This window comes from Vicia villosa, linkage group LG7, assembly GCF_029867415.1.
Source record: "Vicia villosa cultivar HV-30 ecotype Madison, WI linkage group LG7, Vvil1.0, whole genome shotgun sequence".
NCBI classification, from domain to species: Eukaryota; Viridiplantae; Streptophyta; class Magnoliopsida; order Fabales; family Fabaceae; genus Vicia; species Vicia villosa.
In genome coordinates, this window is record NC_081186.1 from 133,337,583 (window position 1) to 133,364,532 (window position 26,950).

A 26,950-nucleotide genomic window follows, 5' to 3' on the forward strand; every position below is an offset into this window, starting at 1 on the left:
AAACTTAGAGTCTCCAGGGACTTCCAAGGCGAGCTCCTTAAGCTCAGAAGGTATCCCTACAAAGTTGAGTCGTACATAATCTCTGGTAGAAAAAGCCATGTCCTACAAAACAGTGTAAATATAAATTTCTCGGTCCTTGAAATTTGTTAGTGGATATGATATGTCATGATGTTATGATGTTATGATGTTATGATGCCAAGTAATTAACAAACACAAGCAAGTCACACAATTGCCTTAAGGGTAGGCTTGCATGATGTTCAAAGGTATTTACCCTCCCTCCTTTCGTTTAGTGGGTTCAACCTGTCTTAAAAGTAACCAGGTTCTATGGTGCTCATATCCTTGATCTTTCTCGTGGGCATTGTCTCAACATAGCGCACAATCGGCCAGCCAAAAACATCCCTTGAGTCTAATCTCAATGAGTGTAGCATCGAGTATCAACCGGCTTTAGTCAGGAATCCAAAGCCAGCCATCTCGCTACTTCTTATAAGCCAAAGTCAAGTTCAACTAAGGTTCTAAGGGCGAATTAGTGCTCATGACACCACGCGGTAGCCAAATGTCTCCTCGATCAAATTCAAGGGCCATCAGGACAAACCAAAGTGTCACACTAACGGTGGCCACCAGTTCAACCATAACGATACATGTCGTACAGTCTCCCTGATCTCATGCCACATACCTAAGGTACTCAGATCCGGGTTAGGATCTTTCACACAACAGAATACCCAAAACAGCCCTGCAAAAGTAAAGCAAGCAAAACAAACAATAGAAAACATTTAAGTGAATCCTAAACTTTTAAGGTAACCCCTCTTAATCGAAAAATCCCCAGCAGAGTCGCCAGTTCTGTCATACGGTGAACTGACTTTTTTTGATCGAAAATGTCGCGGTAAGCAAGAGTCGCCACCGACTTTTATTTTATCCAAACAAATTCAGAAAGGCAAAAAGAAACAGAAAAAACCTTTTAAGAAATCTGAGTTCGGGGGGTAATTTATGCAAAGGGAAGTTGTAAGGCACCCTTTGCATCCATGGTTTTCCATGGGCTCTTAATTGCTTTGCTTGCTCGTTTGTTTTTTTTAAAAAAAAGTAGATGAAAGAAAAAAGTGGACTTTAGCTCGTAAATGAGCGTAGCCAGTTTTCGAAGAATTGTGAGAAAGAATATTAAAGATGAGCATTGCAAGGCAATTAGGGGCAATTACCTTAAACTCAGATAATATGTCTCTTTTTAGCCTTTCAGAATGAAAGGGTCTATCCTTGCCATAAGAGGGCAGGAAGCCTTTCGATTGGAGGTAGAAGGGTCGTCGAAGCATCCTTTGCCATAAGACTGTCCCATGCCATAGAAGGGCAGGTAGTCTAAGGCAAGGATCAGAATAAACCATTTCGTAGGCAGCCAGAAGATACCTCAGCCTTTTTCCGTAGGCAACTTCCGAGGGTCGAGGTCATTTTTGTGTATCGAAGGCAGCATCATTTAGGGTCGCATGACCTTTTAATTGTCGAGGCAACAGGCTGAGGTATCCTCGTATTCGAGGGACATGGCTCATTCTGCAAAAAAACACGAAGGCAACAGGCAACAGGCAACGAGGCAACAGAGAGGTTACCCCAAAAGGGTGCGTGTGTGCAACAATCACGTGATTATATTCAGATACTTATCTTTTAATTAGTTATTCTAATTCAGTTTAAGGCTTGCACTCCCTAAGATTACTAACCACGCAGCATATAAAGCAATAAAGGGAAGGGGGAAAATGAAACCAGCGGAAGAGAGGGGAATTGTAACCAGCGGATCCCTTAATAGGGTTTGGCATAAGTAATAATGATAAAAAGCATAAAATAAAATGAGGTTTAGGGTTACCAATGACGAAGCTTTGGCATTTGACAAACCCTGAAAGAAAGAAAAATGGCAAACAAAAGAGGGTGAGTGCATTATCGGTTCGGGGACAATTAGGGTTAACCCTAATAAAATAAAAGATAAATAAATTAATAATGAATAATAAATAATACTTAGTTTTGATTTGGATTTGATCTGATATGGTTAGAGTCAGAGGTTGCTTTTGGGGTTGACCCTGAAAGGCAAGGCAGAAAAGGGATGAAGGCAAAGCAACCCTAATTTTTAAAAGAAAACCAAATAAACTTTTAAATTAAAATAAATAGAATACTTAGCTTTGTAACGGACGGGGCGCGTAATCGGAGTGTACTTGAAAAGTCAACCCTGAAAAGAAGACACAAAACAAAAATACTCAGTGTAGGGTTATTTCTTGTGAACCCAAATCAGGATTCGAATGGAATATGATTTTAATTAATTATTGGTCTCGCGACCTAATTAATTACATCAGGATAGAAAAATAAAATCGAGTGTAAAAATAATTTTATAAGTTTTTGGAATGAAAATAAAATAAATGTGAATTTTTAAAGTTTTTTTTTTAATAATTAAATCAAATTATATAACTATTATTATAAATAATATATATAAAAGTAAAAAAATTAACATTAAATATTATTAAAGGATAAAATATTTTTTTTTTATTATTTATAACGTTTTTTATAAGATTTTATATGAATAAAAGAAAAGAAAAGTAAACAAAACAAATATATAATATATATTAAAAATAAAATAAAGTAGCTGTGTAATAAAAAATAAAAAATTTCTGGAATTCTTAACTTTTGATCCAGTGCGGCACGCCCTTGCAGACTATGGTGGAACTGCGTTCTCGTATGCGTTGGATCTACAGATTAATGAAGTTGGATGGCCAGGATGCGAAGGTCCACAATAGCAGCGTGTTTCTTAACGCGTGTGATCCCTCAGAAGCTCCACCCCTTTGCGCGCGCTTTTGGATTCGAACAGGCCACTCACGCGACGACACGTCGTCGTCTTCCCCACTCAAATCCTGCAAATCAACTTTTACACCGCTTCTGGAGATGCGCTGTAATAGATCCTTACTTTCCACACCTGCGAAAATCGATACCAACCAAAAACGCAACAAAAATTGTTCGCGACTAGACGAACATGATCGTCCAGAGATCACGAGATCAACGATACCAGAATTTAGGCTTAATTTTACCTCTAGCCAAAAACCCTCTTTCGATCCTCAAAACCCTAACTATGGTATATGGCTCAAACAAGCGCGAAAACACAATTAATAATCCAGAATCGATAAACACATCAAAACAAACAAGAATATGCAATTATATTATGATATGGATGCTTGAAATTATGTAATCGAAAGGATATAGAATCGGACAAAGAATGACTTACAGCGCTTTGTTCTTGATGTTTTAAAGCCTGAAAGCGATTGAGACACACTCAGAGATGTCTTAGGAACGTGTTTGAATCGATAGCAACCCTTGAACTAACCTCAAACTCAGAATTGAATCTTGAATTTTCTTGCTTTCTTTGAACTCAGGTTTGATGGTTCTTGAGGCAATTTTTTGTAACCCTTGTGCTATGAGTTGATCAGGTATTTATAGAGGAGTGATTAGGGTGAATCTTGAGCCTTGAATCTCAAGAAATCTTTGATTTGCATATTGAGAAAATTTGATTGAAAAATAAATTATGAAACTTTCTAAATAGGCCAATATTGATTCAATCTTGTCCAATTTTATTCATGCACGAAATTAGATTGATTTTGGAATATATTTGATGATTAATGATGATTGGAACATAGGCATAAATCATATCTTTTGTATTTTTTTTATTTTTCATAATTAATTCATGATTTTAAATGATTAAAATCACAAAATAATTAATAAAAAATAATATAAAATATGAAAGTATGATTTGGGGGCGTGCATGGGCTTGTAATGGAGATTGAGTGAAGAAATCATAGGCCCATTTGGAAAATTTTGGATTTTGGACCTTTCCTTTTCACATTTTTTCTCAAAAATAGTCCAACTTTGACAAGGTGTATTTCTCTCAATTCTTGAGGTATGGAAGTGTTCTTGGACTTTTTGGAAACCTTAGAGAGTCCTCTAACCAATGTCTTTGGTCCTATATCAAAATCATTTTCCATTCTCATTTTATGACCTTTTGAAAAAAATGTCTTTTTGTTGACTTTTGAAAAGGTCCTATAATGTATGAAGCCATATCTCTTAGATTATTGACCTATGAGCTTTGATTCTTGGACCATTGGATAGAGGAATGAATTCCCTTCAAAATGAGCTTTGGTGGGAATTTTTCTGATGAAGTATGAATATTTGGTGAATTTTCAAAGTTTGGTTGACTTTTTTCAGCTTATGCCCAAAATAGTAACTTTTGACTTTTGATTTTTTCTGATCTTTCCTTGTATCATCATGATCAACCCTTGATCAAATGATGATTTTAGGGTTATGAGGATGTTGTTGACCAAATATCTTGAGTTTTGACTGTATATTGGCTTGAAATGACTGTTTTGCCCTTGAGAGTCGACTGTTGACTTAATCAGGATTTGAGGGACTAAATTTGCTCTGTTTGACTTGAAACTTTATATGGAGATACTTTGGGATGTTATTGACCCTATGGAACCACCTTGAGCCATTGATTCAATGATTTTCCATTGAATTAGTCAAACCCTAATTCAGAGCTTTTGTACATGAGAGTGTGTTTTGGAGCTTTGTCTTTTGTTTTGACTTTATGTGTGGAAAATAACATGGGCAAATTTTGGGGTATGACAACAGTCCTTCAAAACTCCTCAAAAGTTTGCCTCAATCTTGGCCTTTGTATAAGACACAAATCATCATACAATCTTCAAATACACTCCCCAGTTGAGTCAGTCCCAATCTTGGACTTTAAACCAAAAACATTTATGTTCCCCTTAGAGAGTCAACCTTAGGACATAAATAAATCACCATCATGTCAAAGTTAATCTCCTTCATGGAATTTCATGCAAGAAAGAAATTAAATCCTCAATAGAGTCAGCCTCAATTTTGGGCTTAGTACATAACACCTACAAAAAAACATTTTAGTCAAAACTCAACAGAGTAACCCTCTGAGCCAGTCTCAATTCTGGGCTTAATACATAACACAAATTTCTTTCAGTCAAAACCATCAATTCCCCAGTGGAATCAAATCTCAAACAGAGTCAGTCTCAAGCTATCATTTAAGCCTCAAGCTTGGGCCTTGCACAAGCCATTCAAGTTCATATCTTTCTTACAGAAGATAGACATGATTTATCTCTACAGAAGAGACGTTTCTCCTATCACACCACATTCAAACGTACAAACATTTTCTTTCACTTTCAAAACATTTGCCCATTTAGATTGATACAAAGATATACTGCTCTGTTGACTTCATGTCCAGACTGTTGTCTTCCTCTAAATGGTTGAAAATTGTTCTTTCATTTAAGAGATTATGACTAGCATAAGTGCTTCATCCAAGTAAGGCCCCTTCTATTATTAAATGAACTCCTTTTTTGTCACTAAAAAATATTTGTGGTGGAATAGTAGAGATATCTCTATGTAAAGATGACAACTTGTCTCTTTTCTGTAAATAAAGATCAATCAAGCTTCAACCTTGAGCTTCAAACAAGGCACCCATCAAATTCAATCAATTTCCCTAATTAGTTCCCTGAACTACAAAAGCTCTGACTTCCATTAGGGATATGTAGGCATGAGATTCACAAGGAATCTTTGCGAGCAAACAAAACACCAAAAGCAGTTAGTTCATCTGTCACTTTTTCAGTTCATTTCCTCTCCTAACACAAAGGAGAAACTTTCTCAATAATCAAGCAACAAACAAACCAAATTCTAACACAAAACAGCAAAGGGTTCCTGTAGAATACTATAGATACTTAGGGTGATAATACCTCCCCTCTGTATAACCAACCTCCCGGACCCCAGAAATCTCTATTAGGTGAAATCCCCACACCTAAGCACCTAGGGTAGATTGAGATCTTTTCCCCCTTCCTCTTCATTTAGGATAAATTAAAAGTGTGTGTAATTAGGAAACATTCCCCCTAAAGGCTGCCTTCCTCCTTCCAAATTTCTCGTGAAGTGTTGTGCGTGCCGTTTCCGAAAAGCCAAAGGAAAAGCCCAAAAGCAATATATGTAATTTTCCGGTGTTACAGTCAATACGAGTAAGGGATATGATTTTCTGTGACCACCAGTGGCCATCCTTTAGGTCCCAAAAAGTGCCAGACTTTGGCAAGGGTGTAATAAACCATTTGTATAACAATGGTACACAGCCAGTAATTATTCCTCCTTGATATAGGTTCCTTGAATGTACAGAGTGGTAAGTATCTACAAGTAGGGTAGGGACCAGGTTTCCGATTAAGAAGATCTTGATTGCGTTGATGTCAATGAAATTGTCAATGTTAAGGAACAAAAACAATCTGTAGATAAGCAAGGCTAAGATATCCTCAAAAGCACTCATATCTTGGATACGAACAAAGTACCGAGCTTGATCTATTAAAAACTTGGCGTTAAACCTCTGACTCCTCCTCTACTTGTCATATGAGTCCTGACGTCCACTATATTCAAGGGAGTAGTTAGTGCAATGATTATGTCCTCGGGATCCTTTTCCATACCAAAGTACGGATCCTGAGCGTCCCAACCTGGTGAGAGTATTCCTCCAACGTAGGCATGAGTTGATAGTATGGGAAGGTGAAGTAGTGGTATAGAGGGTCATAAAACTCAATTAGTGTAGGAAGGATCCCATCTAGTATGCTTGTTTTTAAAAGAGGCAAAAGTTTTCCATACTTCTCCTTGAAAGTCTGGGGGCTGACCACCAGTTTTCCTAGCTCTTCCAATTACTCTACCTTGGGAATCTTGACGGTGTACCTCTTAGTCCTCCTTCTTCTGTAATCCATGGTGTACATATTTTAATCATTTCTCTTTTTCTCTTTCCCTTCCTCTGAAGTTCACAACATTCTTTATTTATTATCCTTGAAAAACTCAAAAAAGATGCTTTTTATATATGGATGTATGAATGCACACACAATTTGAAAACATGGGGTTGAAGTGGTGTTGAGTGTCATGGAGTCATGTCTCTAACCTTGTCCCAGGGTGATAAACTAAGGAATTTAATTTTTGTACCTATAGAACGCGTTCTAGGGGTCTCAGAATCAGTCAGCCCAACTTTAGGATATTCTTAACAACATCGATTACTCACACGAGTTAATTATATCCTTAAGAGAACCTCTTATGAGTGTAGTGTCCGCGTGACAATTACTTTTGCAATCACTGCTCTACGCCCTAAGAGTTTAAAGTGGAGTTTAATGTTACTAAGGTCCTCAGCAAGTTCCAAAAAAGGCCACCACTGAGTGGTAGAGCTCTCAAGTTAGCTTGTTCAGAATTCACTTCCTATAAGAAATTCTGAGTTATTCAAGTCAACTTGTTCGGGAATCACCCCTCATAAGTTATACTGAATATTGTTTCCTCCTATCTTAAAGTTTACTCAAATCTGGGTGTAGGATTTCTCACCACAAGGGGGAATCAAGCCCTTTCCCGATACAAGCCCATAAAAGTAAACAAGTAGAAACTTAGCAAACAAATGATATGATATAAACAGCAAAGTAGGCAAAAACTCTCTTTTTTGAGGGGGTATTGTTATCCCTAATTCCCCATGGGGTCGGACCAGCACATGTCAACTTGGTTAAGGTTATTACTTGTCCCTAGCAGAGTCGCTATTTTTCTGTCGCGCGCTTTTTGGGTGCTACCACCTCTTGCGGTACAGTAGAACTTTTAATTTATCCTAAAACGAAGGAAGGGGAAAAATCTAAATAAACACTGGGTGTTTAGGTGTGGGGGGCACCTAGGAGAGATCTAAGGGTCCGGGAGGTTGGTTATACCGAGGGAAGGTATTAGCACCCTAAGTATCCATAGTACTCTACGGGAGCCCTTTAATGTTTATGTTTATACTTTGGGTTGTTTGCTATTTGGTTACTGGGAAAGTTTCTCCTTTGTGATAGGAGAGAGAGAATTGAAAGAAGATAGGGAAACTAACTGTTTTTGTTTTTTGTTTGCTCACAAAGATTCCTTGTGAATCTCATGCCTACATATCCCTAATGGAAGTTAGAGCTTTTTGTAGTTCGGGGAACTAATAGGGAAACTGTAAACTCGGTTTTTGAGGCGAACTAACTCCTTGCTCTCTTTTTTTTTATTATTATTTTTGCAAGAGTCGCCACCGACTTTTATTTTATCCAACATTTAGGAAAGGCATAAAAGAACAGGAAAGACCTTTTGACAGATTTTGGGTTCGGGGGGTTGGTTATACAAAGGAAGGTTTTAAGCACCCTTTGTATCCATGGTTATCCATGGGCTCTTAATTGCTTAGCTCACTTTTTTAAATGCTTTATTGATTTGAAAATAGAAGAAGTGAAGATGGACAATATGTCACATAGGTCTCTGAAGAGTTTCACTGGGAATAATGCCCTTCAAATTTATAAGACCTTTTCTACCCATTTAATACTTTTCTTAAATGATGGTATGATTAAAAAAAAAGTAATAAGAGGGAAAACCATAGAGGTGCAAGTGTGCAAAGTGCTTTTTTTTTTAAGTTTTATCTTGATTATTAATGTTTTAGCTTAAAGGTAAAAATATGGTCCAAGTGGACAAAAGGAAGATGACGGAAACATAAACAATGCGTCCAAATGGACAAAGAAAAAATAGCGGAAGCATAAATAATATGTCCAAATGGACAAAGAGAAAATAGCGGAAACATAAATAATATGTCCAAATGGACAAAGAAAAATAGCGGAAACATAAATAATATGCCCAAATGGACAAATAGAAAATAGCGGAAACATAAATAATATGTCCAAATGGACAAAGAGAAAATAGCAGAAATATAAATAATATGTCCAAATGGACAAAGCAAAAATAGCAGAAATATAAATAATATGTCCAAATGGACAAAGGAAAAATAGCAGAAATATAAATAATATGTCCAAATGGACAAAGAAAAAATAGCAGAAATATAAATAATATGTCCAAATGGACAAAGGAAAAATAGCAGAAATATAAATAATATGTCCAAATGGAGAAAAATCGCAGAAATATAAATAATATGTCCAAATGGACAAAGAAAAAATAGCAGAAATATAAATAATATGTCCAAATGGACAAAGGAAAAATAGCAGAAATATAAATAATATGTCCAAATGGACAAAGGAAAAATAGCAGAAATATAAATAATATGTCCAAATGGACAAAGGAAAAATAACAGAAATATAAATAATATGTCCAAATGGACAAAGAAAAAATAGCAGAAATATAAATAATATGTCCAAATGGACAAAGGAAAAATAGCAGAAATATAAATAATATGTCCAAATGGACAAAGGAAAAATAGCAGAAATATAAATAATATGTCCAAATGGACAAAGGAAAAATAGCAGAAATATAAATAATATGTCCAAATGGACAAAGAAAAAATAGCAGAAATATAAATAATATGTCCAAATGGACAGAGGAAAAATAACAGAAATATAAATAATATGTCCAAATGGACAGAGGAAAAATAGCAGAAATATAAATAATATGTCCAAATGGACAAAGGAAAAATAGCAGAAATATAAATAATATGTCCAAATGGACAAAGAAAAAATAGCAGAAATATAAATAATATGTCCAAATGGACAAAGAAAAAATAACAGAAATATAAATAATATGTCCAAATGGACAAAGAAAAAATAACAGAAACATAAATAATAAATAATAAAATAAAGCATAAAGCAAGAAATATAAAGAACAATATAATAAAATGCGGAAATTAAAGTCAATTATTAGTATGTTAGCACGTGAATCATCTTGAAGCTAGTCAATTATATTCACGATGTTAGTGAAGATCGATGGTGAGTGAATGATGATCTCGGATTTAAAGTTAATGAAAATTTATCAGAAGCTTGATAGAATCATAGCGACTACACGATAAATTTCCAAAAGTCTTAAATCAACTGCATACAATCTCTGCCATATTTGATCTTTTATTCTGATTCGGGACAAAGGAAAAAAGATAAGAAATAAATATTTTTTATGAGATTAAGTGTTTTAATTTTAAACATAAGACTTTAATTTTCATTCTTTTTTGTGATTTTTCATGAAAAGATAAAATAATTAGAAACACAAACTTAAATATGCATCTAATATATTTTTGTTGTTGTTTTAACAAGAATTAAAAAAACACACTTATAAACATATGAAAATATTAAAAGAAAACTTTTAATCTTAAAAACATATTTTTTGTCATTTTTAATAAGGATTAAAAAAGAAAATTAAAGTCTTATGTTTAAAATTAAAACACTTAATCTCATAAAAAATATTTATAGAAAAAGTTAAAGGAAAATTAGTAAAAAGAAAAATTAATTGAATGGGCCAGGGGGTTTAAAATATGAATGGAGGGTGCAGCAGCCCAATAATGTTAAAAGCTGAAAATAAAAATAAAAAGGGAGAGTGGACCGGGTCGGGTCAGGATGACCCGGATCCATCTCTTAACAAAACAAGGTTGGGTTTTGAAAACCCTAAGACACAAAAAGAGGCAACGCCTCTTAGCTTCTCTCCCTCACGTATTTTTTCTTCTGGAAAACCAAACTTGAAACTGAACTCTCTCTGCTCATAGCGAACAACAACAACATCTTCTCTTTCGTTTTTTATTTCTACGAAACAAACAACAACGGCAAAGCTCTCTCACCAAACAGAAGAAACAAATTCCAATCTCTTCCTTCTTCTTTGTTGAAACAAAACCATGGCCGCTTCCAGGGACTCTCGGTCTCCTTGCTCTTATGGACAACAACCAGCGGCCCTTTCTCTCATGCTTCGCCCGCGGTTTCTCTCGATTTCGCGGTTGAACAACAACAACAAAATCCGCTCTCGGTCTTGGCTTTCGGCGGACAAACAACAACAACTTTTGATTGAAGACAAACTCAAGGTTTGTTCTTCAATTTCGTCCTTCCCCCTTTCTATGATGTAACAACTACAATTTATTCTTTCTATTTCGTTGTTGTTTCTTTTTTATGGTTACAGCAGTGATAACTAATGTTTTTTTTGTTTTAACAGAAACTAGCAGCAACAATTATTAGTGATAAAGAGTGAAATCGAATTACCTGCGGCAAGGAGGTGTTTGCCGGACTTTGTTGAAGGTATGTGTTTTTGATTGATACTGCTTCTGAAAATCTGAAACTGTTACTGTTATTGTTGTGCTTCTGAATTTGCAATTGATTCTGTTCTGTTTGTGAATTGTTGTTTTGAATTCGTTGCAAATTGTTGTTGTGATTCCTGAGTCTTTGAATTGATTGTGAACAAACTTTGAATTATTGTTTGAAACAACTTTGAATTGTTGTTACTAACAAGCTCACTTTTTTGAAATTATTGTAGGCTCTTTGATGAAGGTGATGCCACAACACCTCTTTGGATATTAGGGAGACTTGAAGATGGATTTCAAGTAGAAACCTTCCACCAAGGTATGAACTACTTCTTCACCCCTTTTCAAACTATGGAACTTTGTAGCTATGAATTCTCTCTTTTCAAGTGGTTTACCAAGAAACTTGAAAACTTATGAGAGAAGAGGGAGAAATGAGAAAGCTAGTAGTATGGTAGCTTTGGTGTCCTTAACTTCAAAGAAAACACTTCTATTTATAGGAAAAGTTAAGGATGTGTTTGGCATTTGGTAAACTTTGATTGGCAAGTTATAATCATTGCAAGAATAAGAATATTCTTCATGACATATTGCTTATGACATAGCTATGCAAGTGACATAAAAAATATCTCTTTGGTTCCTTTTTGTTTTGACTTATTTTTTTGAATTATTGAACTTTTGCTAATCTCACCCCTTTTTGTTTTCTTTTTCATGTGACATGAGTATTTCTTGAGAAAAACATGAAGAAATTTGATTTTGAAGAATGAAGGCTTTGAAGATTGAAGGATTCAAGAAAGTCTTTGAAGCTTTTTTTTTCTTCTTGTAATTCCAATTCATTTCACCTTAGAATTGTATGAAACTTGTATTCTTTAAAATGAATGAAATTTTGTAATTCTTGAACTTTGAATTAGACTTGAATTTTGGACAAAGTCTCTATTGTAACTCATTTGAAATTTGGAATTTGTTCATGTAAAGAAACTCCACTTGAATTTCCTTTAGAATCTTGAATGAGCTTGCTACTCAAAAATGAAGTTTGAATATTCTTGAATGATCTTGAATGAAATTTGAATTCCTTTTGAATAGAAAATGATAGGAAATCCTTTGAATTTTAGGCCTTGAAACATGTTCTTGCCATCATGGATCTTTGAAATAATATTGAACTTGAAATTCTTGAATTCATGGTCTTAGAACCATACTTGAAGCAATTCTTTTCAAAATGAACTCAAAATGGATAATGTCTTCTCTTTTTTTGCAAACCTTGAAGAAATCCTTATGGATGATTTTGAACTTGTTCTAAATTCCAAGCAATCCATGTGAAACACTTTCTTTCATCAATGACAAATCCATATGCAATTCCTTGAACAAATTCCAAACTAATCTCTTGAATCACACAAATTGAAAATGGCACACTTCAAATGAACACGAAATTATCTTGCAATGAACGAGTGAATGAATGAAGAATCCTAGCTTGGTTGATTCAAAGCTTCTGAGCTTGTTGAAGTGAATCTTTGAGGACCAAATATTGATTGTTGATGAAGATGGTTCATTTGAGATGAAGGGAGAACAAAATTTCTTGATTAAACCCTGCTGAGCACAAGTGGCAAACACAAGCTATGCAATTTGTTAGTGATGCAAATGATGCATATGTAGATGATATGAGGTGGTATCTTAGGTCAAAAATTGGGGTATGACAGAAACGGATTGAATTTTGTGTCTTGTTCAAAGCCCAATATTGAAGTTAAAATTGATCTCTGCTTTAGAGAAAAGAGACAAGTCGCCATATTAACGGAGATATATCTATGTTATTTCACCACAAACATTTTTGAAAATAACAGAAAGGAGGTTCTTTTCATAATAATAGAGGGACCTTACATGGGTGTTCAAGTATGCCAGTATTCATCTTATATGAAAGAACAATTTTTCAAGAATTAGGGAAGGACAACAAGTCTGGATTTTTGAATCAACAGAGCATGCCACTTACATCACCTAAATGGAAAAATGATTTGATAATGATTGATAATTTTTGTATGTTTGAGTGTGGTGTTATAGAAGAAATATATCTTATGTGGAGATGAATCACGTCTCACTTTTGTATAGAAGATCTAAATTTTTGACTATCTTGTACAAGGCCCAAGATTCAGGCTTAAACGTAAATTTGAGACTGACTCCGTTGGAGATGTCTCCACCAGGGATTATTTTGACTAAAAGATTTTATGTGTTCTGCACTAAGCCCAGAATTGAGGTTGACTCAGAGGGTATACTCTATTGAGTGGAGACTGGTGAATTTTATCTGTTCTGTACTAAGCCCAAAATTGAGGTTGACTCACTAAGGGGATTATATGAGCATGATTTATTTTTGTCTTGTATGAAACCCAAGATTAAGGTAACTCTTAAGGGAGCGAAATACTTCTTGTTTAAAGCCTAAGATTAAGGCTGGCTCTACTAAGGAAAGAGTTTTGAAAGACTGTGTTTTGAAAGGCTGTATGACAGTTTGTTTTGGTATCTTGTACAAAGCCCAAGATTGAGGATAACATAGTTGGGCGAACAGATTTAGAGATTTGAATCCTTTTGACTGTTTAAAGAATTTTTTCTGTCTTGTACAAAGCCCAAGATTGAGGCTGACACAACTGAGGAAAGATAGATGACTGAGATTTCCCATATCTCTTATTCCCAAGGGTTGATACGGTGAGATGGTTTTGAATACTTGAATGATTGTGATTGTGTATTTGAAGGATTTAGATTCTCACAAGAGTTTGTATAAAGGTGATTAAGACATGTCCTATGCTTTTAAGAAGCATGAGAGTCCTTGTAAAGAAGCTCAAGAGGAAGCTGAAGGGATATGCTTATAAGAAGCCTGTGGGTCTTTGTATTGTGAGCCCAAGAGGAGTCTGATCGAGGGTGATCGAGGGTCCTTGTTTTAGCACAAGAGAAATCTATGTTGGCTTACCTAATTTTTCTCTAAGCAAAAAGGGTAAGAGGTTTCACCATGAATAAATCCTCTTCAGGTGGGTGTGCCCTATTGTTTGATCAAGGGGTTTCAAGATTTTCACCTGGAATAGTTCATCTTGCGGCAAGAATCTATATTGTCTAATTAGGAGGGGCTTCACCAGGAAGTAATCCTCAATCCGGGTCATAGTCCTATATTATATATATATATATATATATATATATACAGTTGTCATACCCCGAAATTTGCCCAATCATTTCCGGTAAAGTAATTTATCAAGGGAACTAAATTAAGGGTCGTGGGGTTTAACATTCTTATTGTTAAACCCATTCTCCTATAAATTGGAATAGAGGTGTGGATAACAGGTATTTTGGGACCCAAGCACTTGGGCCCAATTAGGACAAGGGTTTTATCATTTTTTGGGATTACATTTCTTTTCACTAACATTTGTTTTTTGATTATTATTAATTTTATTTATTTTTACTAATTAATCATTGTTAACATTTAAGATTATCATTAGGATTTATTAATTAAAATATATTATATTAGTGTTATTATTATTTTATTATTTGTTATTATTAATTGTTATTATTAAGCTATTAAAATAAAATAAAAAGAGCTTTGTAAAAAATCAAGGATGCCAAAAGAAACGTGAAAAAAAAGTTTGAGAAATAGAAGGAGGATCAAAATATAGCAAGATTGGATTGATTCCAAATCAAGGATATTGGCATTGAAGAAACAAGATCTCTAATCAAATTTGGAGACCTAATTGATGGTGTTATAAAAACAGAATTGGACCCAAGGCATGAGGAGGATGGTCATAAGGGTTTTGCAGCCAATAACACATGAATGAAACTCAATTTTTTTTCATGAAAATTGAAATTCGGATTTGACTTCATGGCCATCCTCAAAGGATTTCAAAGGTCCCTTCGCCTTCCCACAGGATCCCTGAAGGAGTCCAGATCACTACCGAGTTATATAGAGCCTGGAATCACCATCATTGTGGCTTCGGTTTGCATCATTTTTCTATTTTTCGATTATGTTCATATAGGCCTTTTAAATACGTTTTGATTGTGTAATCATGTTCCTGACATTGTTTTGATGCTTTGTGGTTAATTTAATTGAATCTTAGTTGCAGGTTGAAGGAATCACCATTGCTAGGGTTCTTAAGCTCCGATTTGGGGATTTTTATTAGGGACAAAATTGGACAATATTAAGGACATTATCGGGCTCGGGAGGTTATTTATGGTTGATCGAGGTAATTATTCGGTATTGATTGATGAGGAATCGAGGGTTATTTGGAAAGGGAAACTGAGGTCACGCAAAGGTTCATGGCTGAATGTATTGCTGCGTTTCAGAAAAGCAAGGGAGGACGATGACTGGCTGAGCGTGTTTTCCATTTATTTAAAAATTCATTTTTTGCTTATATTGTTTCTGATTGCTATATCTATCAGCTAAAGTGGCTAGCGCAGGTGGCATCAATGAACATTGGTTGACTAAGGGAGCATGTGTTCGATCCCTGGCACCTTTGTTCAATTTCCCTATTTTCCTTAAATCAATTTGCTGCAGGATTTGGTGCTCACAGTTGCGCCCGCGTCCACAATGTACCTTAGTTCTCTACCATCAGATTTCCAGCAACACAAGATCCGACGCCCATGATGCTGAAAGCACACCATGGATTCCTAGGAGTCAACAACATAGGATTGATGCCCAGGTTCTATTTAATATTTTTATTTATTTGTTTTATCTATTTTTAAATGACAAATATTTGTATATAATTCAATTAATTACTTAGGATTATTCTCTCGATTATTTTCCCCGATTATTCGACTTAATTATTTAATTAATTTTAATAATAAAAATCACAAAGAACCCTAGGAAGGTTATCAACATATTAGGGTTTGCTCAGTCCCACTGCCATTTGGCAAAACATAAACCCTTAATTAATTCTCTTCTCGACCCGACTAAACCTATTAGTCGCATTAGACAAGAGATAAAAAATATGAAATTTAAAATACATTCAATTTGCTGCCCGCGACGATCGAATATATCGATCAGAGTAACCAGCAATGCCCCATTAATCCGTTAACTATAATGATCAAATCTATTGATCATCGCATCTAACAGTGACATATCAAACCAGGGTTGTGCGCCCAAAACATCGAAAACACACTAAACCACGGAACTACAAAATTCATACCTTCGAACTTCGCATTTCAAAAACTACAGTAGGCCATTCAAAAAGACTTCAAACCATATCAAATCAAATTCAAAGGCGTACAACCCTGTGGCCGAACTACATTGACTCTGGTTCTCCCTAAGGAGATACGTAGGCACTTGGTAACAAGGCGAGTCCCCTTCCCCATAAATCTCATTTTTCCCCTATTCATTTCTTTAGCTATTAAACCTGAATATTTTAGCCATAAAATTTGACCTTAGATTGAAAGCCATGGGAAAGGGTTGAGGGTGCCTAACACCTTCCCTCGACCTGATTATAATAACGTACCCTGAATCTCTTAACTGCGTAAGGTTTCCTATTCGCCTTGGTAGAATAGGTGGCGACTCTAAAATCTTTAATTTTTAGGGCAGGTTGCTACAGCTGGCGACTCTGCTGGGGATTTTTAGTGATAACAAAACTGTAAATCATTATGCTCCTAGGTTTTTGGCAAACAGTTTAGGTTTTTGGAGAAATTTTTAGGGTTTGGCTAATTCGCCATTTTTAGGGTTTCAGATTAGGGTTTATGGTTTATTGTAAATATTTAAATTTTATTTATTTATTTATTATTCATTTGCCATTACATTTATTCACTACAGTTCATTTATTATTGCAATTCAATTAAATGTTTATTTATTTGAATATATGTTATTTCATTGATTTTTGGGGATATATAAATTGTTGTTAAACCTAAGCGTGAGAATTATATTTAAGACCAGAGGGGAACTACATCGCCTACGAGTCTTATTATAATTCTACTCAGAGTGGGTTGAATATCCGGAAATGTATGATACGAAGCTTGACTTTGTTGAGGGCAAGACTTGGTATTTAGCTGATCTCTCTGAGAACCTACCCCTAAAACTCGAACCTCATGGATAAATGAGTTGTTCTAAAATCCAAAGAGACAAAAAGTCTCGGAGGCTACGAACGACCCCATGAGACCTTCTAGAACATACCAATGGGAAGGGTAGGCACCCTAAGCCGTTACGTCGAACCTATGAACCTAGGGCTTATGTGCTTATATGCTTATTATGTGGTTGCAATTTATACTGCGAATGTCTTGAGTTTTGATTTTGCAGGTATTCCTACGCGTTCCCTGGCCTGCAGGGACCCTATTCCCAAAACCATGTCCTTCCCACGAAGGACACCTCCATTTATGCACGTTGATTGGCCTCACGATGGCCATGAGACTTAGTGACTGTCATGAATAGTCACCCCGTGTCTGCATCTACGCACTCCCTAACCTGTAGGGAGTTTCCTTTTATATATTTGTACTCTTACAACTATGTGTCCTTCCCATGAAGGACATCTTTGTTAGCATACGTCAATTGGCCTCTCGATGGCCATGCGATTCGGTGACTGTCTAGAACGGTCACCCCGAGCTTACGTCCATGCGTTCCCTGGCCTATAGGGATTCTATTTCTAAAAATCACATCCCTCATACGGAGGACAACTTCATTAGCATACGTTCGATTGGCCTCTCGATGGCTATGAGATCTAGTGACTGTCCTGAATGGTCACTCCGTGCTTGTTTCCGCGCACCCTCTAACTTGTAGGGTTTGGATTTCCATTTATACATTTTACCCCTAGCCTGTAGGGATTTCTCTACATTCGATATCGTCCTTAGATAGGTTGCGTTCCACACAGAGAACCTTCCCACCAAGGACAACTTCATTGGTACACGTCGAACGGCCTCTCGATGGCCATGAGACTTGATGACTGTCTTGAACAGTAACCAACCGCTACCTTCTGCATACTCCCTAATTTAAGGGATTTCCATTGGCGTGTTATAACATCTATATTGCAAGGATTTCACGAGGGTATAAAGTCGCCTCTAAGGCTATCCCTAGGATTATACGTCACACGTCTGCATTGCATACACAGAGTTATAAAAAAAAAGTCTCTCGCATACGCATGCATATGCATTTTTATGCATTCATACATTTACATTTGCATCTTCGCCCGCACCCACACTTACTGCGCTACCCGATTTCCCGAAATTCCCAAAGAAAATCAAAGGATCACAAGCTATGGAGAAAGGAGGATAAAGTATTGAGAATGATCTTAGTCTTACTAAGAAGGGGTGTCATTCACCATGCCAGCCGCATGTCCATGCCTTTTCATAACAAGATTGTAAATACAACAAAGGTTATCGTCGAGCAAGGATTAGTTCAACAAAGGAGCTCCCTCATAGATACACTCCAGGGGTATCTAGTCATAAAAGGGTTCGTCTATGAACATAGCAAAACTTACAAGAACGCTCTACGATAACTTGGGGGCAAGGGTCAGTCCAACTGGGGCAATACCCCGAACAAAAATTCATACTTACAGTGGAGAAAAGGCGACATGTCTTAACTCCACACCAAGGGGCAAAAGGGCCATAGGTTTTCTCCACCAATCTACGAACTCCAAAGATTGTGAACGGTGTGATACTATCCTTAGAAAAAGCAAAAGTGGTTCAGTCAAAGGAAATTCATGAAGTTCCGATACGACGAAAACCCACCGCTAACAATTTACTCCCGACAAGTTCGACGTGCCCAAGGAGAATTCGAGGTTACCCTTTTACTTCTACAGGTCTAAGAACTAAGGAGTAAAACAAAATCAACGGATTTACAAAGGAGATTGTCCCTAGGATCAATAGGTCTTGTCATGCTCATAATCTCGACCCTTACGATCGTTAAGTGCTACTCAGGATAAATGTTATACCTTCGGATTAGCAATTCTAATGGGATGACCATGCAGGTTTTGGAGTCAATTCATTCGCTCGCTACTACAACTTTCCACTCGCACACTTCTATTTTCAATTTCAAATTTAGGATTATTAACAAACTTAAGGGAGAATGAAGAATACAAATAACTAAATCCAGCTAAATATATGCTTTCAAGGTAAGACCGAACCAACGATGTACAGGCATTGTTTCAGTTCCCAAACAGTGGAGATATAAGGATGTTAATCCCTCGTCACCCCCTCGAGCCAGGAGTTGGAGTTTGTTTCTACTTTTCAATTCAACCTTGATTTCAACCAGGGGCAGGGTAGATTTCGATTAATTCAATGGTGTATTTTGGTTGTCAAGAGAATCAGTCATACCAAGCAAGAATTCAAGCAAGGGTTCAAGCATATCTTCTTCCTCGCGTTCATCTAAGATTGAGGAAGCAATGGAGATAACATTCACATCAATCTTCTCCCTCAACGCATCACTCAAGATCGAGGAAGTATCAAAGTCGAAGCTTACAAATCAAAATCAACGCAGCAGTCACGACATTCAATATCCAAGGATCAATATTTCCAAAGGAAAAAAAAAGGTAGAAAAGCGCTCGCTAAGTCAAAAGGGATACTTCCATAAAAAGAAATAAAAATGACTTAGGCAAAAATTAGGGCATCCCGATGGGTCAAATTCAAAGGAATTGGCTCATGCAATAATAAGGGATAAAAACAAAACAAAGGCGAAATACAAAGGATAATCTTGTGACTGCTAAATCATCGAAGCTTCCCATCAATGCTTGAATCTCTACTTTTTTCATCAGTGCTTGGATCTCTACTAAGGCTTCTGCTCAACATCGAAACTGAAACGATTCTCTTACATACAAAGCACATTCATTGGATTAGGCGAATGCTTAGGATTTGGAGAACATCAAGGAGAAAGGGTTGGGTTAAATAAAATTTGAGCCTTATATCCATTGTTTCTTAAAACCGTGAACCAGGCCAAGTTACAACATTTAAAAGTCCTAATTGAGGCAAGGTTAACTACGAAAGCATATTAAAGCAGGATTTTGTCATACTGACTCCTAAAGTTTGTTAAAACTATTTCTAACCACTACGCTTCTTCAAGCATTCACTTCTAATCATCCAGTCCTAATTCATAACGGACTTCGATTTCAAGACTTGCATACGCATCGCATTGGAGTTACTTCTCAAATGGTACCACGCCATCTACGAATATGCACTTAGCATCAAGGAGATCTCAAAATTGGTTAATCAAAGACTCTGGAATGAGGGAACCACATCCAGGGGGTTCTACTAAACAGGGGCAAAATTTCAAGGATCACATGGGCATGCAATCAAAGGTCCTACTAACTATGGGCATTCTTCCTAAGGTTCAATCGACTTGGGGCACACCTCGAAGCAATAACAAACAGGGGCATGTCAAACATGGGTAGAATTCAAATTCAAAGAATAGAACACTATGGATAGCCCCCCATATCCTGGAGATCAAGGGCATACCCCTTCAATCCAAATGTCGAGGCATATGACAAGGTTATTTCTCTGGGCACTTCCTTCATGGCTTGGAGATCATAGGCGTCCTTTTCCATTAAACATTGGGGCATTGGATATCAAATCCATAAAGTAAAAAAAAAATCCAAAGGGTTAAAGGTGTGGAGAACCTCCAAAGGTTAAAGGCGTGGAGTATTTCACAAAATCAAACTGAGACAAGACGCACAACAAAAGGAAAAGGCGTTCTCACACTTTACAATATCGAACGAATCTTTCTCCTAACTACGATCTCCAAAATTCAAGAAAACAGGGATTAGGAAATCGCGCTAGCATCCAACAAACCTACAACTCCAACGAGCTATGTACGCTTTGGTTATCAACAACCTATCATTGGAGCGTCATATAAGTCACGCATTACATACATTGGTTGATACATTACACCGTACCTTTTTAGGTAGTCTTCTTTAAGACAAATCTCACGACCCTTTCTAGGAGCCTCCTCATGCAATCTTATTCAAGATGAATTGTCACCCTTTCCAGGAACCTCTTTAGGTAGTCTTCTTTAAGACATTATTTTTCTAAGAACCTTTTCAGTTAGTCTTCTTTAAGACATTTTTTTCTAAGAACCTTTTTAGGTAGTCTTTTTTAAGACATCTTTTAGCCTTTCCAGGTAGTCTTCTTTAAGACACTCCTTATCATTTACAAAAAAAAACCTTTTCAGGTAGTCTTCTTTAAGACAAATCTTATCTTTTCTAAAAACCTTTCCAGGTAGTCTTTTTTAAGACATTCTTTTCTAAGAACCTTTCTAAGTAGTCTTCTCTAAGACAATCGTCGTCATTTCCAAGAACCTTTTTAGGTAGTCTTCTTTAAGACATTCTCTGTCTAAGAACCTTTCTAGGTAGTCTTCTCTAAGACAATCATCGCCATTTCCAAGAACCTTTTTAGGTAGTTTTCTTTAAGACATTCTCTGTCTAAGAACCTTTCTAAGTAGTCTTTTCCAAGACATTCATCGACCACACCAAGAACCTGTTTAGGTAGTCTTTTATTAAGACATCTTTCATCCTTTCCAGGTGGTCTTCTTTAAGACATTCCTCACCCGTTGCTAAAAATATTTTCAGATAGTCTTCTTTAAGACAAACATTCATATCCATTCCAGAAACCTTTTCAGGTAGTCTTATAGAAGACATTATTTCGTTCCACTCATTATATCAATCAACATATGCATGAGCATAAGCATTATCCCATACATCAAAACATCTAAATCCTTACTCTGGTGCTAAGCTACATTGTCCACCTGCTTCCCGGTAACCTTACCGACGACAGTAACCTTACGGTTGGTTTATTCCCAATCACATGATTGATGTATCCCGATAACCTTACCGATGATAGCAACCTTGCTGTTCATTTCACTCATAAAACATATACATACGCATTAGCATGCATACCATCTAGTGCATTCAAATACTACCAAAGTCTAGTTTCTAACCCTCGCGTTGTGATAGGTGTATTTTTCGACCCACGTGTCGTGAGTTTCCAACCCTCGTGTTGTGACAGGTGTGTTTTCCGACCCTCGAGTCGTGAGTTTCTAAACATATCGTTTCCTTTCCGACCCTCGAGTCGTGAATATTTGGCATGCTACTTTCTCCGACCCTCGAGTCGTGAGTCTCCATAGCAAACGATTATTTCTATGCAGGTACGCTTGTCAGAACCATGGCAGGTAATTCCTTTGGTGCAGGTAAACTTGTCCGAACTAGGGCAAATGACTCCTAATGGTGCAGGTGAAATTTGTCCGAACCAGGGCAAATGATCCAAATGGTGTAGGTGAAATTTGTCCGAACCAGGGCAAATGATCCAAATGGTGTAGGTGAAATTTGTCCGAGCCAGGGTAAATGATCCAAATGGTGCAGGTGAAATTTGTCCAAACCAGGGCAAATGATCCAAATGGTGTAGGTGAAATTTGTCCGAACCAGGGCAAATGATCCAAATGGTGTAGGTGAAATTTGTCCGAACCAGGGCAAATGATCCAAATGGTGCAGGTGAATTTGTCCGAACTAGGGCAAGTAATCCAAATGGTGCAGGTGAGCTTGTCAGAACTATGACAAGAAATCCTAATGGTGCAGGTGAATTTTGTCCGAACCATGGCAAATGATCCTATTGGTGCGGGTGAGCTTGCTAGAGCTATAGCAAGTGATCCTTTTGGGCTTCACAAACTACGAAAACTTACTAGAACTATAGTAAGTGGGGTTCACAAACTACGAAAGCTTGCTAGCGCTATAGCAAGTGATCCTTTTGAGTTTATCACGTTAGTCCCTCGGCAGTGATCTACTTCGAAAGAACAAAGGGGTTTTACAAAGGGGTTTACAAAAGGGTTTCTTCAATGGGGTTTATCACGTTAGTCCCTCGGCAGTGATCTACTTCGAAAAAACAAAGGGGTTTTACAAAGGGTTTTACAACATGGATTCTCAAAGGGTTCCTCAATTGGGTTTATCACGCTAGTCCCTCGGCAGTGATCGTCTCCAAAACGTCATCAACAACAAACAAATGTTTTATTGTTCTTTTTCAAAGTTACTAACATACTTCAACTAACATAACTAACAATCATGCATCATTCAACTAACATACCTCATTCATACATAGTGCATATACATACATGGCTCTCATTTATTTTGAGAAGCTCGATGCATCATACATCGCATGCATCATAACATTGCATAAAATTCAGGTTGCCTTTTCAGGCCATACTACGGTCAAAGCACAGTGGTTCCTTCCGAAAAGCATTTGCTTCACATTCTGAAAAATGGTATTTACCTTGGGTGGCATCTTTAAGCCCATCTCCCTCGGAACTTCTTCCCAACAAATGCAAATTTCAGGGCATTTCAGTGTCCAATCATCTTCTACCTTTAGATCACGATAGGCAGACGTGCCTATCTGACTCTTCAGGTTTAAGAAGATTGAACACGGGCAGCTGTCATACCCCGAAATTTGCCCAATCATTTCCGGTAAAGTAATTTATCAAGGGAACTAAATTAAGGGTCGTGGGGTTTAACATTCTTATTGTTAAACCCATTCTCCTATAAATTGGAATAGAGGTGTGGATAACAGGTATTTTGGGACCCAAGCACTTGGGCCCAATTAGGACTAGGGTTTTATCATTTTTTGGGATTACATTTCTTTTCACTAACATTTGTTTTTTGATTATTATTAATTTTATTTATTTTTACTAATTAATCATTGTTAACATTTAGGATTATCATTAGGATTTATTAATTAAAATATATTATATTAGTGTTATTATTATTTTATTATTTGTTATTATTAATTGTTATTATTAAGCTATTAAAATAAAATAAAAAGAGCTTTGTAAAAAATCAAGGATGCCAAAAGAAACGTGAAAAAAAGTTTGAGAAATAGAAGGAGGATCAAAATATAGCAAGATTGGATTGATTCCAAATCAAGGATATTGGCATTGAAGAAACAAGATCTCTGATCAAATTTGGAGACCTAATTGATGGTGTTATAAAAACAGAATTGGACCCAAGGCATGAGGAGGATGGTCATAAGGGTTTTGCAGCCAATCACACATGAATGAAACTCAATTTTTTTTCATGAAAATTGATATTCGGATTTGACTTCATGGCCATCCTCAAAGGATTTCAAAGTTCCCTTCGCCTTCCCACAGGATCCCTGAAGAAGTCCAGATCACTACCGAGTTATACAGAGCCCGGAATCACCATCGTTGTGGCTTCGGTTTGCATCATTTTTCTATTTTTCGATTCTGTTCATATAAGCCTTTTAAATAAGTTTTGATTGTGTAATCATGTTCCTGACATTGTTTTGATGCTTTCTGGTTAATTTAATTGAAGCTTAGTTGCAGGTTGAAGGAATCACCATTGCTAGGGTTCCTAAGCTCCAATTTGGGGATTTTTATTAGGGACAAAATTGGACAATATTAAGGACATTATCGGGCTCGGGAGGTTATTTATGGTTGATCGAGGTAATTATTCGGTATTGATTGATGAGGAATCGAGGGTTATTTGGAAAGGGAAACTGAGGTCACGCAAAGGTTCATGGCTGAATGTATTGCTGCGTTTCAGAAAAGCAAGGGAGGACGATGACTGGCTGAGCGCGTTTTCCATTTATTTAAAAATTCGTTTTTTGCTTATATTGTTTCTGATTGCTATCTCTATCAGCTAAAGTGGCTAGCGCAGGTGGCATCAATGAACATTGGTTGACCAAGGGAGCATGTGTTCGATCCCTGGCACCTTTGTTCATTTTCTCTATTTTCCTTAAATCAATTTGCTGCAGGATTTGGTGCTCACAGCTGCGCTCGCATCCACAATGTACCTCAGTTCTCTACCATCAGATTGCCAGCAACACAAGATCTGATGCCCATGATGCTGAAAGCACGCCATGGATTCCTAGGAGTCAACAACATAGGATTGATGCCCAGGTTCTATTTAATATTTTTATTTATTTGTTTTATCTATTTTTAAATGACAAATATTTGTATATAATTCAATTAATCTATTTTAATTAGGGTTAGGTATATAATTAGGATTAATTACTTAGGATTATTCTCTCGATTATTTTCCCCGATTATTCGACTTAATTATTTAATTAATTTTAATAATAAAAATCACAAAGAACCCTAGGAAGGTTATCAACATATTAGGGTTTGCCCATTCCCACTGCCATTTGGCAAAACATAAACCCTTAATTAATTCTCTTCTCGGCCCGACTAAACCTATTAGTCGCATTAGACAAGAGATAAAAAAATATGAAATTTAAAATACATTCAATTTGCTGCCCGCGATGATCGAATCTATCGATCAGAGTAACCAGCAATGCCCCATTAATCCGTTAACTATAATGATCAAATATATTGATCATCGCATCTAACGGTGACATATCAAACCAGGGTTGTGCGCCTAAAACATCGAAAACACTCTAAACCACAGAACTACAAAATTCATACCTTCGAACTTCGCATTTCAAAAACTACGATAGGCCATTTAAAAAGCCTTCAAACCATATCAAATCAAATTCAAAGGCGTACAACCCTGTGCCCGAACTACGTTGACTCTGATTCTCCCTAAGGAGATACGTAGGCACTTGGTAACAAGGCGAGTCCCCTTCCCCATAAATCTCATTTTTTCCCCTATTCATTTCTTTAGCTATTAAACCTGAATATTTTAGCCATAAAATTTGACCTTAGATTCAAAGCCATAGGAAAGGGTTGAGGGTGCCTAACACCTTCCATCGACTTGATTATAATAACTTACCCTGAATCTCGTAACTGCGTAAGGTTTCCTATTCGCCTTGGTAGAATAGGTGGTGACTCTAAAATCTTTAATTTTTAGGGCAGGTTGCTACAACAGTTTATCTGTCTTAGGTTTTTCTCTGACGAGGATCTAAGCAGTATATATATATATAGTTTATATCTGACAAGGCATTAAAGCAGTAAATAAAAACCATAAAAACTTACAGTTTGAAGAGGAGGCCCAGGACTGATGTAGAGCCTTATTAAACAGTTGAATGTTTTGATAAAAACAGTGGAGTATTTTATTGGAAATAAAAGGTGTAGGGTATTATAACTCAAGGCGAAGCCCAAAAGATGTATTTACTGTGTGAAGAAAAGGTGTTACGTATTATACTGTTATGGAGGCCCAAGAATCTTAGATATGAAAGAAGGGATGGGACTTATACTCAAGGAGAAGCCCAATGAAATATTTACAGAGGATAGGGCTTATACTCAAGGAGATGCCCAAATGATTTGAATAAAAACAAATAATAAGTTTATTTGAAAACATTTGAATGTTTGAATTGAAAACAACATTTGTTTGAAAAAGAAGAAGAGAAATTTGGGGCTTATAACTCAGAAGAGAGGCCTAAAGGTCTAAGAGAAATTTAACCGAGAATAATGCCCCTCTTAGTACCAGAGTGTTGTTTTGAAAAATAGATGAAAATATTTACAAAAGAGAAGGTTTGGGGCTTATAGCTCAGAAGAGAGACCCAAAGGTCTAAGAGCAGTTGCACCGGGAATAATACTCCTCTTAGTACTAGAGTTGTAAAAATATGAGAATGTTTGTAGGAAAAGGTTTAAAACAAGTGAAAAATATTTACAGAGAAGGTTTGGGACTTACAACTCAAGGAGAGGCCCAATGAAATATTTACAGAGGATAGGGCTTATACTCAAGGAGATGCCCAGATGATTGTTACTAATTATGTGAAACAGGTGAAAAATGATTTAAAAAAAGAAGTAAGAAGAAAGGGATGAGACTTACACTCTATTAGAGGCCCATAATGATTTTATTGTTTATTAAAAACAGTTGAAGGAAGATGATGGGGACTTATTGTCATACCCCAAAATTTGCCCATCTCATTTCATCTTCAAGGGTTCAAGGTTCAATGGTTAAACTCAAGTCACTCTCTCCTAATCAAAGGGTCCTCAAGTTAGGGTTTTGGATTTGCTCAGGAGAAAAGATGTATCAAGGGTTCCAATGGATTTCATATGGTTTATTAGGGTTCAAGGTATCTCCATGT

At 36.5% G+C, this 26,950-nt stretch overlaps 1 long non-coding RNA gene across 1 annotated transcript; it reads left to right on the forward strand.

Annotated features, from left to right (window-relative positions):
* Positions 1-10,448: 10,448 nt before the first annotated feature.
* Positions 10,449-11,701, forward strand: LOC131618572 (uncharacterized). Its single transcript, XR_009288898.1, has 3 exons — positions 10,449-10,825; positions 10,954-11,036; positions 11,272-11,701. It is a non-coding gene; the product is annotated as an uncharacterized LOC131618572 (long non-coding RNA).
* Positions 11,702-26,950: the final 15,249 nt, after the last annotated feature.